Source organism: Pyrus communis, chromosome 9, assembly GCF_963583255.1.
Source record: "Pyrus communis chromosome 9, drPyrComm1.1, whole genome shotgun sequence".
Classification (NCBI taxonomy): domain Eukaryota; kingdom Viridiplantae; phylum Streptophyta; class Magnoliopsida; order Rosales; family Rosaceae; genus Pyrus; species Pyrus communis.
In genome coordinates this window covers 23,540,621-23,562,306 of record NC_084811.1, presented here as the reverse complement: position 1 = coordinate 23,562,306, position 21,686 = coordinate 23,540,621, and positions in this window count along the sequence as shown.

Sequence of the window (21,686 nt, the reverse complement as noted above, 5' to 3'; positions counted from 1 at the left end):
TTATAAATATTATATAATACATTTATTAAACAATATTTTATAATTTTTTTTATTTTTAGAATTTTTTTTTATAACGGGCATTAGTTGTGGCCAGTTTGTAATCCACAATGGTTATAGTGCACGTGGTGTTAGATCTTAATCTACAACGGGCATAATCTATGGTTATATTACAATTGACAATGGGCATAACCCGTGGTAAAATCTATGACTTTCTATCACATTCAAATTACTAACGGGCACAGTGTCCATGGTGGATTGCAATCTACCACGGACATCAACCATGATAGATGAGTTTTTTTATACCAGTGGTCATTGACTGTTAGATCTGCATTTTCATGATTTAGCATTTCATGAAAATGCACCTCCTGATTTTTCTCTGCATTTTAGCAAAACAGTTGATGTGGCAGACATATCAGCAAACTAGTGGGTCCCACTTATGTCACGATAGAATACTAATAGAATTGACGGAAAACGGCAAAACGAAATGAAAGGGGCAAAGTGAAAATTTAAGTTTCAAAAAGCAAAGTAAGATTAAATTAGAATTTTAAGAAACGTTGCAAAAAAAGAAGCCTATAATACACTCTGCCTAATTTGTTAGCAATATAGTAACGTCCGGTTTGCATGCGTGCATGCACGTCAATTCTGATCAGAATACAACATCGATATAGTGAGAACATATACACGAGCTAGTCAATATGGATCATTTAGGAGTTAGGACTACTTAAGTATATGTTTTTATTCCAATTATAGTTAGTTAATAACAATATTGCATCATGTTGGGAAAAGTGTTGAATCCTTATATGACGGCATAAGTTCAAATCTCGTCGGTGGTTAATGTAACACGTAATTTAATTGGGTTCAAACTCTATAGATGGCTAATCTTAACACCTAATTTAACAAAATTATGTCGCTTGACAAAAAAAAAAAAAATCCTGCAGGGATAGTTTGCAATTAGGGTTATTTTCTATTAGGTATTTTTTTTCGGTATTTTCTGTTGGATTTCTTAGGGTTGTTTAGGGTTTAAAGTTTATGGGGCTGACGTTGGTGGAGATGGGCGGCTCCGGCCGGAATTGCTGGGTGGGTTCATTGTGTTTGTTTCAGTTTTTTATTGATATTTTTCTTTTGTCATTTTTTTTTTTGGCTTTTTTTATTAGCACCCCACAAAAATGTTGAATGCACCTCACATTAATATTTAATATTAAATGAATTATTTATCCCATTATGCAATGACAATTTTGACCTTATTAGGCTTTGAAAAAAAAATTCTAAATACACTCCAAATCACTTTTAGCGTATTATTTATCTTCTTAACTATCAAAACCCTCCCACCCTCCATTGTTGAACAAAACCCTAACCAATGAAACTACAAATATGTTGATTGAGAAAAATTGTTTTTGACGAATGGAACACAAAATCGATGTTTCGGAAGCTTCACATGAGGTAATTTAATCTTATATTTGCTGCGTTATTTAAATTTCTATATTCATATTCATCTTTTAGGGATCATAAGGATCCCTGTGGCTGTTCATCAATTTCTTTGCTGCTAGGGTTTTGTTGATTTTTGGGCTTTGTTTTTCTCTGAGAAACTCTATAGTACGATATCTTTGGTACCGTTTAAACTAACGTTATTGCAGTCCTAGCATCCTAGATCCTTGGTACTATCTTAAAGCGAAAAAGAAACTGCTAGCAAAGAAATTCTAATTTTGTTAGAACCCCACGTAAATCACGATCTTATTTTAATTGGTGACGATGAACATGTATCATCAATTAACAGCACTCATAAAAATAATTAAGTTTAATCAACTCAGAAGGTATGTATAGAAAGGTATGTAATGTTCATTTAAACTGGCATGCATGCTAAGACCCTAATTGGTGATCTGCTAATTACCCTTAGTCATATGGCGATGAATCGAACATGAAAGATCATAGATTAGTAATTAATCGCATTAATCTTGCAGTTGTGGATGTGTTGTTGTGGAGGAATATAAGGTGTATATTGAGAAATGTGGGGTGTATAGAAGATGTGGGGTGTATGTACAAAATATAAGGTGTATATTGAGAATGTAGGGTGTGGGGGTATTATGGGAAAGTATGTGGTGTATTAAGATAATTTTTAAGTGAAAAAGTAAATGTGGGGTGTATTAAATATGTGGGGTTTATTCGACAATTTGTGGGGTGTTAATATAATAAGCTTTTTTTTTTCTTTCAAAACTTTAAAATCATTTTAGAAACTTTAATTTTATTTTAATACACTTGTCATGTATGCCACGTCAACTCACTAACAAAATGATGGTGCTACATACACTTTGACACACCTCGACCGAAATCAAGGTGTGCTGGCCGTCACGCCTTGATTTAGGTCGGGGTGTGTCAGTTGGTATCAGAGCATAAGTAGTCTAAGTGCAGTCCGATTGGACAGTCATGCCTTGATTTCGGTCGGGGTGTGTCACACTTTCGTAGATTAATTTTGCACATCAAATGATGTGGCACATTTTATATTATATAAATTTTTATTACAATTATTAATTAAATTCTAATTTGAATTAAGGAACACATTTGATTAGCGAGACATCATTTGGTGCACAAATTTAGTTTGTCTAGCAGTATTTTTAACAAAATATTTGACGAAAATGTTCTTAGTCATGTTACAAGACATTTATTGATTTTCAACTTTAAAGACTAAATTGATAATTGGTGCTCATTTTAGAGACTATTTCTAATAAAAACCCTTCAAATTTTTATAAAATCTAATCCCTTTCATACGCTTTAGCAATATTTAGTCTTTTACAAGTTGTCATCCAATATAACAATTGTTTCTTTTCTGGTTCATTCTTTTCTTTTTTTCTCAACACATCCAAATGTTACAAAGGACTTATAACTTAAGTGGTTAGAGTATTTATCCTGTTATTCGATGTTCTTTCAATATCGCTTAGGTTCGATTCTCGCCAAAGACGAGTTTGAAATATTATTGCTAACCTATTGTGAGGCTAAGCTCATCCTCTCTCCCTAATGTAGATAATATCATTTGTTCAAAAAAAAAAAAAAAAAGATCCAAGTGCTTGTCGAAAACACAATTGAAATAATTGTGTTTGTTTTCTAAGTCGGGTTGATGTACAAAGTTCGAATCCGTTCACTCCATTAATTAAAACAATTAAACAAGGAAACATTTATTGTTGTGATGTGGACTATATAAATTTTTTCTTGGGTCTTATGACATTTTTAACTCCTCTTAACAGGGTTGTGCAAAAACCATTCAGAGTCCTAGTACCCAGTAACCCGGCTGAAGAAAAGGGCAGTCGAGTCACATGTTTTTGGGCTTTAGAAAATTTACCCAACACAATAAAATCACAATTGCCTCCTCCCAACAAGACGGCAAACAACTCAAGGATATACGCATAGGCATGGAGTGGTTGATGTAAAGATATAAAGAACTCAACTCAAGTCTCAGATGGTGACACTTGTCAGAAGATTATGTAATTCAGTTAGCTTAGTCTGTAAGCAAAGACAATAGTATAAATAGTCTTGTATTGTTACATTGGAGGTTAATAAAAAATACATAGAAAGATTTCTCTCTCTTTCTCTCTTGTTCTTCAATCTGTATCTCTTTCTCTCTCTAGATTCTTTATAGGTTTGATCTGTGATCTTCATCTCTGCTCATTTGATATGGTATCTTTGCCGGTTATGGAATTCTCTCTTCGATCCTGTTCATCTGCTGCTTCCGCGTTCTAGTTATCTTCAATCTGGTATGAATTTTTGGTGTTCTTGATTGATTGCGATCTTCTTCTCTGTGCATTTGTACAAATTGGTGCATCTTGGAAATGTGCGCACCAAGTGTTCAACGAATTGTGTAATTGAAGGTCTGCGCAATTCTTCTGCAAATCTCTCTACAATCTGTCCTTCTTCCTTTATTTCTTCAAGATTCAGTATCATTTGAAACCATAATTTCTAGTTTTTCTCAAGATTTTCTTATGCGATATCCTCTTTTCTTATCAAGAATTGTCAAAGCATGGTGATTGCTGCTTAATTACAGATTGTGCAATCTTCTATTACTAGTTTAATTTCTACTGTGTGGAATTCTGTGACTATTAAGCTTGATGATACAAACTATCTTGTTTGGAGTTATCAAATGGTTATTCTTCTTGAAAGTCATGGCATACTTGGCTTTGTTGATGGCACACGATGTTGTCCATCTCGATTTGATGAAAGTTCTGATAAGGAAAGTGTTGAAACTGAGGCATTTTAGATCTGGAAAATGCATGATCGTGCTTTGATGCAATTAATCATTGCAACTTTGTCTACCACTGCCATGTCTTGTATCATTGGCTGCACTAATTCTCATGAAATGTGGCAAAACTTGAACGATAAGTTTTCTACTATCACAAAGGTTGTATTTTTCAGTTGAAAACTGAATTACATAATATTAAGAAAAGGTGTAAATCAGTCTCTCAGTACTTGCAAAGGATCAAAGATGCTAGAGACCATCTTTCCGCAGCTGGTGTTGTTTTTGATGATGATGATATTGTCATTCTTGCTCTTAAAGGATTACCTGCAGAATACAATACTTTCAGGATAGTAATTAGAGGTAGAGAAGATGTTACTACACTAAAAGATTTTCGAGCACAGCTAATTGTAGAAAAAGCCATTGTTAAAGCCACTCTCACTACTGATTCGTTCATGTCTGCGATGATGGGAAAGGATAAAGGCAAACTTTTGATGCTTGATGAAGGGTCATCAAATAAAAATAGTTCTCAGTTTCAGTCTGAGGTTCATGGCAGCTTTTCTTCTCAGAATGGTACCAATAGAGGCTATACTCACAATACTGGGAATTATAATACTGGTGGTTATAATAGCAACTTTTTTAATCCATTAGGCTATAGGAGTTACAATTACAGAGGTAGGGCAAGGGGAAGAAATCAGTATGGCAATCATCCTCGATTCTCTAATAATGGTTCTCCCAATGGTGGTGCTGGTATTCTTGGTCCAACAAGGGGTCAAACACATGTTTCCACTTGTCCTGATCATGGTTATGACGTTCCAGTTTATCAAATCTGCAACAAAAGAGGGCATATTGTTGCTGATTGCTTTCAAAGGCACTCTTCTACAATAGTGACTTCTTTTCATGTTCAATGTCAAATATGTGGCAAGTTTGGGCATTCTGCAATGCAGTGTTATCACAAAGCCAATTACTCTTATCAAGGGAGATCTCCATCTTTAAATCTTACTATAATGCATGCCAATTATCAGCCCTCTGCTCCCCAGGAACAATTTTGGGTTGCCGATATAGGCGTAACTTCTCACATGACTTCTGATCTTGCCTCTTTGAATATTGTAGCTCCTTTTACTGGCACTGATACAATCACTATTGCTAGTGGTTTAGGTTTGACCATTTCTCATGTTGGTTCTTCCACTCTACATGCTCCCAAATATGCTTTTCAATTAAAGAAAATATTGCATGTTCCAAAATTATCTCAACATCTCCTATCCATTTATAGGCTTTGTAAGGACAACAAATGTCATTTTATCTGTGATGAATTTTTTTTCTAGATTCAGGAAAAGATCACAGGGAAGGTACTTCTTCAGGGATTGTGTAAAGGTGGCTTATATCCTATACCTTTTTACATACCACAACCTCTTCTCAATCAAGTTGTCAAAGTTCATGCACCTCACTTGTCCAAGCAGCAATATTACTTTCTTGGTCACCAAGTCAAGTCCAATTTGTGGCACCAGCGATTAGGACACCCTTCCAATGTTGTTGTTTCTGCAATGGTACATCAGTCACAGGTTCATTTTTCTTTGGACCACTCAAAACGTGTCTGTATATCTTGTTTAGAAGGCAAGTTTACTAAACTTCCATTTCCATATCTAGCTAATAAAACTATTCAACCCTTAGAAATCATACATAGTAATGTATGGGGACCGTCACTTGTCATGTCTATTGAAAGGTTTAGGTTCTATGTCAGCTTTGTAGATGAATGTACCAGGTTCACCTGGATATTTCCTTTAATGAATAAAAGTGAGGTGTTCAAAGTGTTTGTACAATTTCATGCCTATATACTTACTCGGTTTTCTATCTCTATTAAAACTTTTCAAAGCGATGGTGGAGGTGAATATTCTAGCAGCCAATTTAAACAATTTTTGCTTGCCAAAGGAATTTCTCACCAAAAATCATGTCCTTATACACCTGAGCAGAATGGCCTTGCTGAGAGAAAGCATAGGCACATTGTTGAGATTATCATTACCCTACTTCAAACTGCCAAACTATCTTCTCAATTTTGGTTTCATGCTTGTGCTACTTCTATTTATTTAATTAACAAAATACCATGCCAAAACCTGTTTATGCAGTCTCCTTATACCTGTTTGTTTGGTAAACCACCAGTTTTAACACATTTAAAGGTTTTTGGGTGTTCTTGTTTTCTCTTCTTAAGCAATATAATTTTCACAAATTACAGTCTAAAACTGCTTAGTGTATTTTCCTAGGCTATGCTGGTCAATACAAGGGTTATATATGTTATAATCCTCTTTTGGGAAGACTTTATGTGTCTAGACACGTCTTATTTAATGAGTCTAGTTTTCCATATCCTACCTTGACATTAGTTAAACCTATTTCACAGAGTCTTACACCTCTTTTACCATCTATTACACCTGCACAGGTTACCATACACAACACCATTATTCCTTATTCATCATCATCAACATCACCTCTATCCTCAACCCCTAGTGCCTCATACTCTTTGTCCTCAACCCCTAGTGCCTCAGATTCTTTGCAAACACTTCCTAGTGCCTCAAAGTCCTTGAGAACCTCTAATCCCATACCAATGTCACCTGCTACTGCACAGTCACCTATCCCTATGGATCCTGACTTCCTACCTGAAAGTCTACATATTGTTCATCAAGTTCCTTCAGTTAACTTACACTCTATGCAAACTCGCTCTAAAAGTGGGGTATCCAAGAGAAAAGCTTTTTCAGTTTGTTACTTCTGGGGATCATTCTCTTATTGAACCAAGTTCGTTCAAATCTGCCTGTAAAGTAGTAGAGTAGCAGGCTGTTATGCAAGAAGAGATCAATTTTTTTCATGCTCAACAAATCTAGACTCTAGTTCCCCTTCCTCCAGAGAAAAATTTGGTTGGCTGCAAGTGGGTTTACAGACTTAAAAAGAATCCTGATGGTTCCATAGCTCAACATAAGGCTAGGTTAGTTGCAAAAGGGTATAGCCAAGAGTAGGGCATTGATTATAATGAGACATTCAGTCCAGTGGTAAAACCCACTACTGTCAGGTTGATCTTAGCACTTGCTGCACAATTTCAGTGGCCTTCGAGACAATTAGATGTCAAGAATGCCTTTCTCCATGGTGTTCTTAATGAAAAAGTGTACATGGCTCAACCTCCTGGCTTTGTTAGTACTACATATCCTTTAAATTATGTCTGCAAGTTGCACAAATCATTATATGGGTTAAAACAGTCTCCTAGAGCCTGGAATAAAAAGTTTACTAGTTTTCTACCTGGCTTGGGGTTCACAGCTTCTTTTGCAGACCCATCTTTGTTTATTCAGACTTCTTCAGTTGGTATAGTAGTACTGTTGCTTTATGTTGATGATATCATCATTACTAATAGTGATTCATCTCTATTTCTGATGTTATATTGGCTCTCACTAAGGAATTTGACATGAAGGACTTGGGTCAGTTGCATTATTTTCTGGGTTTGCAAATTTCATACCACTCTTCTAGACTGTTTGTTTCCCAGACCAAGTATACTCAAGATTTGTTGCACAAAATGGATATGCATGACTCCAAATCCTGTGTCACTCTATGGCTTCCCTCTCATAGGTTGATCAAGGATGATGGTAAGCCATACAAATATCCAGAACAATACAGAATCATTGTTGGTGCTTTGCAATATCTGACATTCACCAGACCAGATACTGAATTTGCTATCAATCAGTGTTGTCAGTTTATGCAGCAACTTATGAAATGTCATATTGTTGTAGTTAAGTGGATTTTGCGATATCTTAATGAGACAATCAACTATGGTATTCATTTTCAGCCTGGAAAATTACATCTTTAAGCCTATAGTGACGCTGATTGGGCAGGAGATTATAATGATCGTAGGTCCACTTCTGGTTATGTAGTCTATCTTGGTTCAAGTCCTATCTCCTGGGCTTCGAAGAAGCAACACACAGTGTCCAGATCTTCTATTGAAGCCGAATATAGGGCTTTAGTTATTGCTGCTACAGAGTTGTCCTGGACTCGACAACTTCTTTATGATCTTCAAGTTCCTTTGTTTATAGCACCAATGATCTACTATGACAGTATTTCAGCTATTGCTTTATCCTCCAATCTTGTTTTCTACTCTCGAGTTAAAAACATTGAGATCAACTACCTTTTTCTTCGTGAAAGAGTCATCAGAGGGGATCTCAATGTGCAACATGTCTTGATAAGCTCATATTTATATATATTTTACATCAAATTTACTTGTCTTTTCTTAATTAGTTCCTTATATTTTTTAGCTATTTACTTTGTTTTTGTGTTTTGTAGGATTTGTCAAGCAAAGAAAAGAAAAATAGCACAAGTGGGATTTTAAGTAACAAATTCGTCAAAACTGCCTTTGCAGGTCAGCTGAATTTGGAAGCAAGTTTCGGATAGCTCAGAATGAATTAGAGAATGAACCTTATATGCTTGGAAAGCTACGGATGTCTATTTTCTGGAGCATTTCACGGATTGTTCATATCATTTTTCTAGAAGAAGTTATGGCTATTTTAACACTGAAGGGTTATCAAGAGACTGAGCAGTTTGTAACTGACAAGAAAGCATTGAAGGCAATAAATCCAATAAATCTAGCGGCCAAAATTGATGCAGTTAAGAACAAACCAGCTGACACCTATTCAAATATCAGAGGAAATGGAATTAAAGATGAGGATTAAGAGGGAGTAATTGGCATAAAGATTACCCAAGGATTTACAATTGTTTTACCATTTCCTCTCACTTATTGTCATCACTAAATGGCTATTAGTGGGTGAGTCAAGGAGAAGAAAATGATGCAGCAAGAATTGGTCTAAAAGTAGCGTTGGGGAAGGAAGGAAAAAGGAGGCCTCAGTCGATTTCTTTCGGTTCTATTTTCTCAAACTCATGTCTATCTTTTGTTTTAAATTAAGGATTGTGTAACTAAATTTTTGGTAGTTAGGGGTTGTTTGAAGCCCCTACTATGATTGCAAGTTTGCTATGACATTTCGTTTGAATTACTTTTATGAATTGATGAAAATTGGTTCACTACTTGTCTCATTGATGAATTCTTTATGTGTTTTCTATAGATGCATACTTAGTAAGCATATCTAGGATTCTAATGCTATGAATATGTGTGTGCCTGCCCTCGTCAAATGAGGACCTAAATATGTTCTAGAGTAGTACTTGTTAATTGCGATTAACATGTGAACCAATTTCTAGGATAAGTAAGACAACATTAGTACTTATGATGCCTTGTGATGACTCAAACTCTTTTCGTTTTTAATGATTTTTACTTGTTATATCTATGAACACGTCATTCTAGATTGCATGTTAGGGATTAAGTTAAGTTGAAAACACCATTCTCTTAACATACCACATAAGAAAGAGTAATAAGTTGAGTTCTAACATTGAGCCAACTTGAGCATCTTCATCTAGAAATAGAAGGAATTTGAATGAAACATAACATGTTTGCATGATTATTTGGTGGTGGATAGCAATTCCCCTAACTCGTTTTTCTTAATTTGTGAATTATTTAAAATATGTTTCTGTCCTGTTTTTGTTCGATTTAATTTAATAGCAAATCAACTCCAAAAATTTGCGTGAGTGTAGTTCTGTGTGTCTAGTGTATACATATAAAATTTCGTAGACTTTAGATCACTGTAAGTCGGTCTAATAATAATTTTTCGTGGCTGGTCAGTAGGAACAGTAGCCCAGTTTTTGTGACATTTTAGGTAGTTAGATAAAACAATCTTCTGCGGGAAATACCCTTATTTCATATGCTACAATTGACAAATCTTAGTGTTAATAAAGAAAATCAATGGGACATTTGTGTGCTACTTTGTGGTGTGCTTTTAATCCTATCATGTCTCATCAAAAGAGCAATTTGCTGATATTCTAACAAATGGTCTTTCTAATTCATTGTTTGTTCATCATTGTTTCAATCTCACGCTTAGTTCCCATAAGCATGAGATTGAGGGGGAATGTAAAGATATAAAGAACTCAGCTCAAGTCTCAGATGGTGACACTTGTCAGAAGATTATGTAATTCAGTTAGCTTAGTCTGTAAGCAAAGTCAATAGTATAAATAGTCTTGTATTGTTACATTGGAGGTTAATGAAAAATACACAAAAAGATATCTCTTTCTCTCTCTAGATTCTTTATAGTTTTGATCTGTGATCTTCATCTCTGCTCATTTGATAGTTGATTCAAATTTTTACTTGTACCTGTGCATCTTGTGTTGGGGAAAAACTAGTTCAACGAGATCAAGATTGTAAACCCACTCTTTTTATTTTAGGGATTAATCACAATCAAGAACAAGAGGAGTTGCATGATCCATCCGACTTAAGTTGAGTTTCGAGTTACATTCAAAGTCTTAACCTTATAAATTCTCGGTAGATTCAAGGAGTAAATTTTCTTATTCGGTAATTCATCCTTCGTTTTCAAATAGGATACAATTTTTTATGTATTCTTTCAACATACCTTAAATATAATGAGTTGTTAATTACAATCTAATCCTCGTTTACTTAGCCTTAGAGTCCAAAGCAATGATCTATCTGAATAAGAAAGTTTAGAGAGAAAATAGAGATTCCTATTCATCCCCCTCGGTAATCTGAATGCATGTATAATCCTTTGAATCTTTGTTGTATTTTCCTGTTATTATAGTGTGTGAAATAACTTTTTGATTTTCCTAAATATGTGTAGCTATTTTCCTTAAGCAACATATTTTAGAATCATGAATGATCAATTCATACATTTTATTATTTTAAAAAAAAATTGTTTTCATGAATTTATAGCCTTTCGATTCACATTATTATATAGACGGAAGTGTTCTCGTACCATACCATTTGTCAACATGTGAAATTATTTTAATTTGCAATCCAAATTTAGTCTAAAAATATAAATTTGACAAGAAAACATTGCTCCGTATAAAAGAAAATTAAACTACAAAATCACCAGGGACACTAAAGTTATAAAAAACCTGCAGACTGACTGTATTATTTCCATCATTTTATGTACAAGATACAGAAACATTACAGCGTAAATAGACAAGCAAAGACTGAGTCCTGCAGTAGATGCCAGTCTTTCTATGGAAGCATCTTTGATATTTCCTAGGTTTTGGTCAACTAATGAACAGCCAAATTACCCTTTTATTCAAACAAAAGGAGTTACTTCTTCCTACTCCCACACCACCTAAAAGACTTTTCACATCCATGGAACTAAATCTATGGATTACAAAATCTTTAGTACAGCGGAACATATATATTTTCGTTTCACAATTTCTTCATCATATAGAGATTACATGATGAGTAATTTTGAGAAGGAAAATATATACACATGCCCTCGCCGTAAACTTCTTCCAAACCCTCTCATTATTTCTTTTAGGGAGGGAAATACAACAACAACCAAACTTCATTATACTAAGTGAGATCGGTTGTATGAATCATATATTTACAAATTGAAAGACATGGATGACTCAAAACCAACAACAGTTATTCTTTAATATACATGTGTGCCCTTGAAGGCCTTAAATTCAATGATCCCCTTGTAAAGAGCTTGCCTGTTGAGCGGCATGGTGTTGTCCTCCATTTTATAATTCCCATAACCCTCTTTGGCCTGCTTTGAAGTATTACTGCATCTCCTCTTGCGGAACTCTTTGTTGTTTGATGATGGTTCCACAACATCCTCTGCAAATCTAACACTCTTCTTGGTTTGCACTTTCTCAGATCCTTCTAAGTACATCAAAAAATAACAAAAATTGAATTTTAGACTTTCGGTTTTGTGCAAAAGGGGTCACAAAGTTCAGGACGCATTGCTACAATTAAGCACGCATTGCTACAATTAAGCACAAGAAAATTAGAGAAAGTTGACTTACCAGGGGCCGATCTTTTGTGGGGAGAGAGGAAACCACCTAATTCAGATTCAATATTCTTCATGAAATCAGAGAGAAGTCGTTTGTGGACTTGGTGGGCAAGAAGAACCACGCTTCCGGATACAGCAAAAACAGCCATGAACCCTGCACCAATAGAGTTATCCATCTCTCTCTCCTCACTCTTTCCCTCTCTAAAATCAAAAAGTTTAATTCGGATCAAACACTATCATGAACATTTTCTTGCACCAACAAGGACAATTACAAAAGGGAGAAAAATAAGAAACTGGTGAGGAATGAAAGTTGGTGGAAGATTGCATATATAGTGAGAGAAGGAGAAAAAAAGGGGTTTTGGATTGCCTAAAATTGTAAGACCCATTGTAAGACCCAGTAATAAAAAGACGGCTTAACTGCTTTCATTGGTTAAAACTTGAATTGATTAATCGTTGTTAATAGTTAATTGTTTTTAGTTTTCTGCCTGTATTTATCCAATGCCTTTAAGTGTCTAACTTTAATTGGCAACAACTAACAAACCTGCTGTTTTTATCTGGATTCTTGGTGTTAACCGCAAATTAAAAGCCTTATGGGTCAGTTACTACTTAAATTTTAAATTTGGTGACCAGGAAAATAATAGATTCATTTCCTTATTGGGTACAGAGTCTTAAAATAAAACGAAGTTAATAAGAAAAAAAAGTCTTAAAATAAATTTTGGATAACAATAATCATCCAATTTACTATTGTCATTTTATTAAAATAAATTTCATTCTTTGAGTTTAGGATTATTTATTATCGATAATTATCTCTTTAATAATAAAATATACTATAGAATTTGATTTAATTATCTTTTTTTTTTTTTTAATGTTTCATTTTAAAATCGATTCTCTTATCACATTTTTTATACTACATTTGTACCCCGTCTCTAATAGAGATGAGACTCATATTTATTGATGGGTTCTACTTTTATTACACAGGTGGGACAAATGTATAAAATATGATACGAGAAGCATTACTCTTTTCTTTTTGTTATTTATTCTTCTTCTTCCTCTAAACCCCATTCATATATGTTATTTTTTCTCCTTCTTCCTCCTCTAAATCCATTCATATATTTTATTTGGCTTTTTTTATTAGCACCCCACATAATGTTGAATACACCTCACATTAAAATTTAATGTTAAATGACTTGTATGCCTTAATATGCAATGACTATTTCAACCTCATAAGATTATAAAAAAAATTAAATACTTCTAACTACACCTCAAATAACACATCCCAATATTATTTATCTTCTTCAACTCTCAAAATCATTCACTCTCCATTGTATGTAGAACAAGACCCTAATCAATAAAACTAAAAAGACGTTGACTGAAGAAATTATTCATAAGAGAATTTTAATCGAAACCCAAATACACTTCACATTGATAATTGATATTCAATCAATTAATCCCAACTTTTGTCCCCATTTTCATATTCCTAATTGGGCAGTTTCCATCTTTCTGATCCTGATTCCTTCAATCAAATCAATCTTCCATACCAATCAAGTAACCCCTTAATTAGTCTTATTAGTTAGCTGTTCGGCTCAGAGAAGCGATACAAAGGCCCTCATTTGCAAGTCTTGTTTTAAGGATATATGGTTTCCACATATTTTCGAGGAGAGCTCGAAAAGGTTGTCCCTTTCTTTTGCGTACGCATCTTTTTGGTTTCACAACATTGTCCTGCTTATCTTGGGTTGAAGTCCGTACAAAAAGAAATGGAGGAACTAAAGCACTGACCTTTCCTTTAAATGTTGTGACCTCAAGTTTTTAATCAAATCAATGTTACTCTTTAATCAATACCTGGCATGGCGTGGAAGAAGAAGAAGAAGAAGAAGAATTGTGGCTGGTTCTTGCTGGAGAAGGGGGAGGGCTAAATTTTTTTTTTCTTTTTTAAGATATGAAGAGTGTGGAGTATATGTAGAAAATGTGGGGTGTATGTTGAGGTGTGGGGTGTGAGGGTATTATGGAAAAGTAAATGGGGTGTATTACGATAAATTTTAATTAAACAAGTAAATGTGGAGTGTATTAAGTTTGTGGGGTGCATTCAACAATATGTGGGGTGTTAATAAAATAAGCCATTTTATTTTTAATTTTTATAATCTACCTAAATCACAAGTTAATTTATCTCCCTATATGATAGATTTTTTTTTTTTTTTTTGATAATCAACATGTATCGCAAATTAATGTGTCTTGTTTATGAGTATATTATGTTTTTGTACCTTATAGTTAGGTTTCATATCTCACTTATAGGTATATTATCCATTTATGTATTTATTGTTGGAATATGATCATGATGATGTTGGCTTTATCATGTGTGTATTTGATGTTTGGAGGTGCACCATAAGATTGGTGTACTGATATACACTTAACCAAAGAGTGTGATAAGAGGTATGACTTATCATAAGAGTTGTACCCTTCTATAAGTGATGAGTCTTATCATGAAAGGATAAGACCATTCAAAGAAGTCTCTCAACTCTATGGAAAGGGTATGATGAAGTCTATAAAGGGATGATTCATTCCTCTAGACAAATTATCAAATGTGAAACAGACTCTCTTCTTCCCTTTTGTGTGCTATTTCTCCCTTGACACTACCACATAGTAATCAATAGTCTAATGACATTAGAGTTTGATCATGTGACAATCGTGCTAAATTCCATCATTTATTCCCTAAGTTAGGTCGTATGTTCTGTAAGTGGGTTTATGTAATATATTAATTTTCCAATATAACTTTGGAGCCAAAATCGCTCACATCCATGAATGGAGGCGTAATTCAATCAGAATTGTCCATGAACTCCAACGAAAGGAGAACGGGGTTGATTGAGGGTGCGATTTTATTCAAATTGGATTGCCTACATATCTCTACAATGGCAGAATCAAATCACTGGTGTAGTTCTAGAAAAGGAATGGTGTGATGTGTACAACATTGTGAACCATCATTGACGAATATCTTATGGTGGGCATGTAGGAGCGCTTCTCCATGTCTACATGTAGATGAATAGTGTGTAGAGAATATGTGATCCTATGTTAACGTAGAGAATATCAATGGAATGTCCACCATAAAAGACTTATTAATTAGAGAGACAAATACCCAAGCTATTTTATTTATAGAGATCTTGAGAGAGCAATCTCAATTAAACTGGGAGATTTTGTAGGAGAGAATATAGGATAAGATATCCAATCATCCATTCATCCTATGATTATGATTACGTTGCGTAATCCCAAGATACCCTAATTTGACTTAAATTGGAGTAACCTTACTTTGGAGACAAATAATATTTTTAATGTGCTTAGAGCTAATGAAACTGTGCCGAACTACCTTCGTCTATGGTAGCCCGATCTGAAATACCTATATAGCTCTGATCTCACTTCGAGGGCTTTCGGCTAATCACCCTGAGTGTCACATGTCATGGGCACAAAAAATTATGGTCCCACATTCAAAATTCAAAGATACAAAAAATGCATGAAATTAAAAGATTTTAATTATCTCTAATATTACAAAAAAAAATGAGTATACAAAATAAATAAAGTGAAGAAAAGGTAACATTGGTCTTAACCTAATAGCATGCTAATTTTTTGGACACGGATCTAAATGCCTCTTATATATATAGAGATATCTTGTTGTTTTGTTTTTTTAAGAATTGAACAGAAAAAATAACTATTTTCTCCTTTTCAGAAAAAAGGGGATAATTGGTGCCAAGCCACGGTTATCCATCGATTATGGGTCTGGAGAGGTTATGGGGAATTTCACCCTCTCCGTGGCTACAGTGAAGCAAACTCACCATAACTATTTGTTGTGAATATACTTTTATCATGTGCATGATTGAGTAAATTATCAGTAGATTGTATTTAGAATACCAGAAGATCTTTCTACTTTAGGATTGTATTACTTACAAGGCAAGGAATCCTCCTCAGCTTGCTATAAATAAAGGCACAAGGTCTGGGAATAACATACAAAATTTCTCAAACTTATTCTCCTTCTTTCTTCCCTTCTGTCGTCCCTCTCCTTCTCTAAAATAGTTCATAACAAGTTATCAACATGCTCTTAACGTTGTGCTGAAGAGAATTGGCTATCTTTAATCACGGGAGTATTACGTTTTAATTACTCTTATTTGAATAACTTCTGACTTTATTGAATTAATATACATGCTATTGATTCAATTTGTTTTTTGTGTTGAAGGAGATACAATGCTTTGAAGATGGGCATTTGAAATCGGAAGGAAGAACTCCTACAAACTCGTTCGCAATATTCATCATTGCAATCCAGGTTCTACTAAAACACAGTCTTAATTGTCGATATTTCTTTCAACCTGATCGCATGAACCTTCACTGTAATGCATGAACACAACTTTTTGCGAACGAATTATAGATTCTGCTAAAATTGTGTTTGTATTATATTCATAATATACCATTATATATTATGTAAATTGAATATATGTGAATAAACAAAGAAAAAGAAGGGAAAAAAGAGATTTCAAACCCTATATCACGCTGAAACGACGACTTGAAACCATGCTTAAGCTGAGCCAAGCCGCTAGCTAGTTTAGTCAGCAGCTCCCGCCCTAGCACAAAGAAACGAAGACTTTTAGTTGTCTTCCCCCTTGTAGACCTCGTCACCAAACTCCCTGTACTGAAGCCATGCTGACCTGAAGTCGCGCTAAGACAGTACGTCGTGGTTGGCAATCTGCAATTTATAGACTCACAACGGCCTGCAAGCCGTCTTCATTGCTGGGCATTGATATGCGACACCTATTTTTATGGATCATTTTGATAGCGTGGGTTAATTTTAAAAATTATTTGTGATAAAAACCCAATTTGTTATAATAGAAGGGAAACAAACTCTTGACGTTCCCAGCCACACTCGCCATTAGGGCTAACCAATAAAGTCGTAACTTCTTATATAATAGAAGGAAGACCGCCCGACCACTGTATGGCTAATGGGTTTGATAAATTTCATAGTTTCATGCTTCTTTTTCTGAAGAATCAAAAGGTTTAATTTGGATCAAACACTATCATCAACATTTTTTTTTGGTACCAACAAGGACGACGAGCCCGTCACTATCATGAAATATTTGCTTCTAAATACAAGAACGACCGGCTTTCTACCATACGACGACCAATGGTCTTTTAATTTGCGTGTACTTACATAAGGTTCAGAGACAGACTTGGTTCATTGAAATAACATGGGTTTGAACTAAGAGATGCGTATTCACTTACATCATTACTTGGTTGTTAACCAATTTAAAAAGTACCTTATGTGCAAATTTTTATACAAATATTTATACATATGAGAATTAATTGTGACGTCCATTATACATCGAACTTCAACAATCCAAACTGTCTATTTTTCAAGTATTCATTCATAGATCAATCTGAACTCATTTACTTGTTTGATTGTCATGATGAAATTTCAATGTTTCTTAGAATATAGTGTTCATCAGTTTCTTTGAACTCAATTAAAAGCCTCCAAAATTTCCGATTAGGCTAATATTTTGCAAGGATGATTTAAAAGTGCAACTTGAAACATAAACTGTTCGGATCGATGAAGTTCAATATGGAGTAGGTCTCACAACTAGTCCCCATTTTTAACACAAAATGGGGATTCCTTTAAATAAATGGCCTGTACATATTTCTTAAATGATTTATTTTTTATTATTTATTTTTTCGAATTTTTTTTTATACCTGGCATTGGCCGTGGTAATTTGTAATCCACAACGGTCAAGTGCACATGGTGTTTCATTAAATTATATTTGACAACGGGTATAGCCCGTAGTAAAAACTAAGACCTTTTATAACGTCATATTACTAACGGGCACAATGCCCATAGTGAATTGCAATCTATCACGGACATCCATCATGACAGATAAATTTTTTTCTTCTACTGCTCATTACCATAATCCACAAGAAGCCAAAAGTTTTCCAAACACTAGTGCACTAAAAATCTCAAGGGTCATTGCCAACGATACTTCATTCCATAACTTTCTTTACAAAGGGATTTTTAAGCATGAGTGAGACTAGCTATATCAAAAAGAAAGGTTATGACATGGTTTTGCATTGAACAATACGGGATATCTGAGGTGGGTTTTATCAGGAGGACAGAGCCTTTTTTAAAAGACATTTTTAGGTCATGTATGGTATTTATTATTCTTAAATTCAATTTTTTCTTTTTTCGAAACAATAATTATTAAGTAATTTAGTTGTATTGTGACCTTTTCATGGCACAGTGTGTATAGACTAGAAAATCCACATCCTTGTAACATGTTTTCCCACAAACAAATTTATTAAATTTGGACAGACAACGTGCCCAATTCTTCTGTATTATGTGGTTTGCAGAAGAAAAAATCGAGTTAGAATAATATGCCATCTTTTGTTTGTTTTTGTTTTAGGTCAAGTGGAACTTAATTAATCTATGGATGGGACCTACCCACATAACAGGGGCATGCCCATAGAATTAAAAAAATAATGACTTAGTAAACCACGTGGAAACAAAAACCGTAAAGAACAAAGAGCACCTTCATGCAAAATGTAGCAATTTTATAATATTGCTAAAGGAGAGCGTACTTTTAATATACCAGCCACTATTGATATGATGCAATTGTATTTCTCTTTACTTGTAAGTAAGAGATTTTAAGTTTGAGTTCTTCATATGGAGTTTGATACCAGAATATTATGACAGACCCGTTATGTGGCTTAACCCAAATCCCGACCTTATGGTGTAAAATGTTGTTAAAACATCACTTATAATGTGAAAAATAAGGTCTACAACCAACATCCAAACAAATGTGAAATTATCAATCCATATACTGTTGGAGTTTGAGATCCTCTTGTCCCACATTGGTCAATAGTATTTTTTCATAAGCCTTTATATAGACTTATTCCCTTTTCTTAGTAATTAGAACTTGGACCATTTGGAAATGGATTGAAGGCTTGGGCATTATGGTTGTGTGGATTAGGCTTGAATATAATATAGCCTAAATACAATTAATGTTAATTAATCAAGACAAGGGCCTTGGGCCTTGGAATTTAAAATTAATCAGATTCATTAATTTTAATTTTCGGATTAAGTTTTTTTTAATTAATTTATTAATTAAAAAACATTTTGATTAAAAGACACAGCTATTAGAAAGAGTTGTGTGCTTTCAAAGACACAGCTATTAAAAGATACAGCCTATATATTTGCAATCACATTATCCAAGAGAGAATCATCTTTTCTTCCTCCTTATCTTTCGTACAAAATTTCCAGAGAGTAAACACACAAAGCAATTCGCTAGAGTTCTATAATCCAGTGCGGGTTGTAGAATTAGGTAGTTGTATCCTGATCGAGCAGACGTTGTAGAACCACAAGCACAAGAGTGGGACGAAAATACTGTTCGAAGGACATAGCTTTTACGCTAGCCTCTATTTTCTGTGATCAAGTTAGTATCATTGATATTTTATATTAGTTTATGTATTTATTGTATAATTTGATTCTGCACATCAAGTATATTTGGTAAATAAAATATTATAATTTCAAGTTCTGTTTATTTCTGTTATTTTTATTTATTTCTGAATTATTCTCCAACATATACATCACTTACCAGCAGTAGCACAGGCATCTTGGAGTCAATGGCTGTTCATGATCTCAACAGCTTCCTAAACCCACGTATATTTGTTGATAAATGTATCTTCCCCAACTAAGGAGAGAGTGAACAACATTGAATTACAACCTATTATTGCTTCTTCTTCTCCAATTTTCTTCTTTAATTCTCGTGTCTTTCTTCTCCTTTTTGGTGGGCACCACATGTTTGACGTAATATTTCACTCAAAAAGTCTTGGCAGACAGGTCTTGACAATCTGCTAACCTAAGCGCACATTGACAGATGTAGATGCTAGAAAAAAAACAACAACGAACGATAAATGTCATCACAAGTTTTTGACAAATGTAAGTGATTTTGAAGTGCCCACTAGAAGCTCGACGGAATGGTGCAGTGAATTTTTTTTGTTGAAATCATGACCTCATTATCGTAAAAATCATGGCTTTACCACTGCTTACCAACTTATTAATTGAATTCTCGTGTAAACAAGCCTAGTTGGCAAATTTACAGAGTTATTTATATGTGTATTATACACTTACGCACACATATTTTGTTAAAAATACTCTTATTTTTGTATACGTCTTAATACTACATTAAATTATACATTCTCTTAAAACACCAACTTACTATACAGTATATACATTTATACATGGACGTACATACATTTTGAAATTTTATAATACATATACTATAGCCGTCTTAACATGGTAAGCAGTACATAACTTTTTAGAAGACACATGATGATGTTGCCGCTTTTATGATTGGTGCTTTTCGATCACATAATTCTGGCACATTTCTCATTTCTCTTCTCCTTGGCAAATCATTCTTTCCACGCGTTCCTGCATATATGATGAATTGGAGATGTTGTCGTAGCCGCTATTAAAATCAACTTTTCTAATAATATAATGAAGCAACTTGAAAAGGGGAACATGTAATTCTGCATATATTAGCTTGGGTACCATCAGTCTTTTATTTGGCAAGAGAGATCCAATAACTTCACAATTCCCCTAAAAATATTCCAAAGTTTCCAATGAACCGTTGGATCTACAGTATGTGGGTGAGACTGCCTTAGTACGGCAGGTTTCACGCCAAGTAGAACCGATATATATATATATATATATATATATATATATATATATAAATACGTAGTATGAAAAACAGCTACCACATCATTATAAAATTGAAAACATACAACTAAATGATCTACATGTTTTCTATTACATTGGAGAAAATCAAACTCAGACGAAATGGATCGCTAAAAAAACAATCTACATGAATATAAAAGTAGATAAATTATAATAATCAAGCCATTAGCTTAGAACAATTGCCTGCGACATTACATCACACAATTCACGCCAATTCAACAAACACACAAAACACAATTCATCGAGAGATACTCTATTAAACAGGGTGTTAGTACTTTTGACCCGTGTCAAACTTGCATTTGCCGAGTTACGCTACAGAGATTATATCTTTTGACTGGAAGAGAGAAATTCTCTTGTTCATTCTCACTTACAACACATATGCCTACCAATCACTACTCTTCATAAATATAAAATCTATAACAATACCATTATAACACACATGAATCAATAAACAAATATAAAACCAAATGGAATTTTGAAGTATAACTACTACAAAACAAATCCGAAAGTATGAATCTGGTGGGTTAACCCATGTTTCACCTGCAGCTCCAACTTGTCACTTCTGAGAGTATCTCAGGTGGTGTAGTAGAATAGTGGGTGAAGCATGAGGTGAATGAGATTGATGCAGGCACACGAGAAGGACAGGAACAGCAGCCCGTAAACGACTCTCAAACCCATATATGTATATATTGTGAGTTTATAACGACCCTACTATTGGTCTCTCAGTCTCTATCAGATCAGAGATCCAAAAGAAGAAGACATCTTTATAGAGAGAGAGAGAGAGAGAGAGAGAGTGGTGGAGCGGTGGAGGGATTGGAATTTGGATTTAAAGTAGATAAGGGTTTTTCTTTTGATA